We start from the raw sequence: 3,499 nt of genomic DNA on the forward strand, positions 1-3,499 counted from the left end.
AGAGAGAAGGGCATGGGCACCGACAGAGAGGTCAGAGAGGAGGGCATGGGGCCCGTCAAAGGGTTGGTCATCTGAGGGAGGCAGAACTGTTGTCTCTAATAAAGTCCGGGCCATCATCGTTGATCATGTGGTGAACCGAGGCCTTACTATGGCAGAGGCTGCCAGATTAGTTGATCCAAATCTAAAAAGATCAACTGTAAATTCTATCATCCAAACTTTTCGCCAAGAAAACCGGTAAGTGTGGAGGATATATACTATGCTTTACCATTACATTTACAATAAATTGTAATGCATGTAAATTCATCAAACATGCTACAGTATTCTTACAGTATGATATTTACTTTACTTTGTCAATACAGTATACTCTGTTCTATGCTTAGAATTGACAGAAAACCCCATAGTGGTGGCCGTGGCCGTGTGCTGACCGCCCAGCAGGAGTGGGCAGTGGTGGAAATGGTGAGAGCCAGGAATGATATACGGCTGTCAGAAATAAAGCAGGCAATTGAGGAGGATAATGACACCTTTGCCAATGTGGCATCCATCAGCCTACCAACAATAGGTCGCCTTTTGAAGAGGCACCAGGTATCAATGAAGCACATTTATTTGGTGCCTTTTGAGAGAAACAATGACCGGGTAAAACAACTGAGGGCTGAGTATGTTCAGGTACAGCACTATATATTGTATTACTGATTCTATTTGATGCATCGCCTACTTCATATGTATATTGGAACAACACTGTAAAAAGAATTAACAGAAATATATTTTTTAGCAGGTGATGGTGCTTGATGCTGATGTGAACCATCACAAGTACATATTTGTAGATGAAGGGGGCTTTAACCAGGCCAAAACTCGTCGCTGTGGACGGAACATCATCGGCCAACGGACCACTGTCCAAGTGCCTGGACAACGTGGAGGAAACATCTCCATGTGCACAGCTATCTCTGAAGATGGTGTCATAGGACGTAGGCCATTACTTGGCTCCTAACGCTGCACATCTCATTGAGTTCCTCAATGAAATTGAGCCGGCCTGTCAAGGTGAAGGGGTCACCTATGTATTTGTGTGGGACAATGTCAGGTTCCACCATGCAGAGGTTGTTCAAGCATGGTTTCAGACCCATCCCCGATTCATGACCCTGTACCTGCCTCCATATTCTCCTTTCCTCGACCCTATTGAGGAATTTTTCTCAGCATGGAGGTGGAAGGTATATATTTTTTATTTAGTTAATTTGTTTTATTTAAATGTGTACTTTTCTTTATTGAAAGTAAACCTATATGTTACAATTATATCTGAAAAATAAAAACAAATTTGCCCAAATTATTGGAGAGGATGTCTTCATTGATCCTTCACTTGATTACACATAAGATAGATATTATGGAAATGATAGATTCTGTAAAAGTTGGGTAATGTAAGTGTATTGCCTAATGTGAAAACCGTGTAATCTGTCTTTTTTTTTTACAGTACTGTAGCATACTAATTTCAGCAGTAAGGTCGATTTGAAACACGTATCTTGTATTGTTTGCTATTAAATGAACTGATTGTTAAAAGTACTAAACTGAAAGAAGATCATACTGTTGTGTTTCGGTGATTTAACCAAATGTTGTCATTACATATTACAATAATCTTGTGTTTGAAACAGTGATTATGTGGACTGAAAATATGTGCAACTGAATAAAAGCATTACATCAGGTTTTGAAAGAATGACAAGCTGTGTTACAAGTGTGATCAGTTTGGATTGTTGTACTAAGAGTTTTGAAAAAGTACACCTTACTTGAGAAATTAGTACAAAAGCGATCAACAAAAACTGTAACAATCAATCTGTCTGTCTGTCTGTCCGTCTGTCCGTCCGTCCGTCCGTCCGTCTGTCTGTCCTCTGTCTGTCTATCTGTCCGTCTGTCCGTCTATCCGTCTGTCTGTCCTCTGTCTGTCTATCTGTCCGTCTGTCCGTCTATCCGTCTGTCTGTCCTCTGTCTGTCTGTCTGTCCGTCTGTCCGTCCGTCCGTCCGTCCGTCTGTCTGTCCTCTGTCTGTCTATCTGTCCGTCTGTCCGTCTATCCGTCTGTCTGTCCTCTGTCTGTCTATCTGTCCGTCTGTCCGTCTATCCGTCTGTCTGTCCTCTGTCTGTCTATCTGTCCGTCTGTCCGTCTATCCGTCTGTCTGTCCTCTGTCTGTCTATCTGTCCGTCTGTCCGTCTATCCGTCTGTCTGTCCTCTGTCTGTCTATCTGTCCGTCTGTCCGTCTATCCGTCTGTCTGTCCTCTGTCTGTCTATCTGTCCGTCTGTCATGTATTTGTGTGGGACAATGTCAGGTTCCACCATGCAGAGGTTGTTCAAGCATGGTTTCAGACCCATCCCCGATTCATGACCCTGTACCTGCCTCCATATTCTCCTTTCCTCGACCCTATTGAGGAATTTTTCTCAGCATGGAGGTGGAAGGTATATATTTTTTATTTAGTTAATTTGTTTTATTTAAATGTGTACTTTTCTTTATTGAAAGTAAACCTATATGTTACAATTATATCTGAAAAATAAAAACAAATTTGCCCAAATTATTGGAGAGGATGTCTTCATTGATCCTTCACTTGATTACACATAAGATAGATATTATGGAAATGATAGATTCTGTAAAAGTTGGGTAATGTATGTGTATTGCCTAATGTGAAAACCGTGTAATCTGTCTTTTTTTTTTTTACAGTACTGTAGCATACTAATTTCAGCACTAAGGTCGATTTGAAACACGTATCTTGTATTGTTTGCTATTAAATGAACTGATTGTTAAAAGTACTAAACTGAAAGAAGATCATACTGTTGTGTTTCGGTGATTTAACCAAATGTTGTCATTACATATTACAATAATCTTGTGTTTGAAACAGTGATTATGTGGACTGAAAATATGTGCAACTGAATAAAAGCATTACATCAGGTTTTGAAAGAATGACAAGCTGTGTTACAAGTGTGATCAGTTTGGATTGATGTACTAAGAGTTTTGAAAAAGTACACCTTACTTGAGAAATTAGTACAAAAGCGATCAACAAAAACAATCAATCTGTCTGTCTGTCTGTCCGTCTGTCCGTCCGTCCGTTTCTTAATGGTAAAATTAATTAATAATTAAAACAATTAATACATTTAAGCCATTTATTTTTATTTAGAAATGTAAAAATATAAATAAGTGTGTGTGTGTGTGTGTATAATTGTAATTTATTCACTATAAATTAAATTATAAATATAAAAATTTAAATAATCTATCTATCCTTCCATCTGTATGCCAGTTTATCTATCTATCTATCTATCTATCTATCTATCTACACACACATATATACCTACACTTTAAGTAATACATATAAATGTAACAAAATATAACTGTATTAAGTATAAATATAACTTTCAATAAATGTTTTCTATTAAAAAATACAAATACATTTATATAAATGTGTGTGTACACAAAATAAAATTCAGTTAAATTGTAAAGTTTTTAATTAAATTATTAATGCATATGTTTATGT

Source organism: Sinocyclocheilus grahami, unplaced genomic scaffold (genome assembly GCF_001515645.1).
Source record: "Sinocyclocheilus grahami isolate Dianchi unplaced genomic scaffold, SAMN03320097.WGS_v1.1 scaffold335.1, whole genome shotgun sequence".
In the NCBI taxonomy this organism is placed as follows: Eukaryota; Metazoa; Chordata; class Actinopteri; order Cypriniformes; family Cyprinidae; genus Sinocyclocheilus; species Sinocyclocheilus grahami.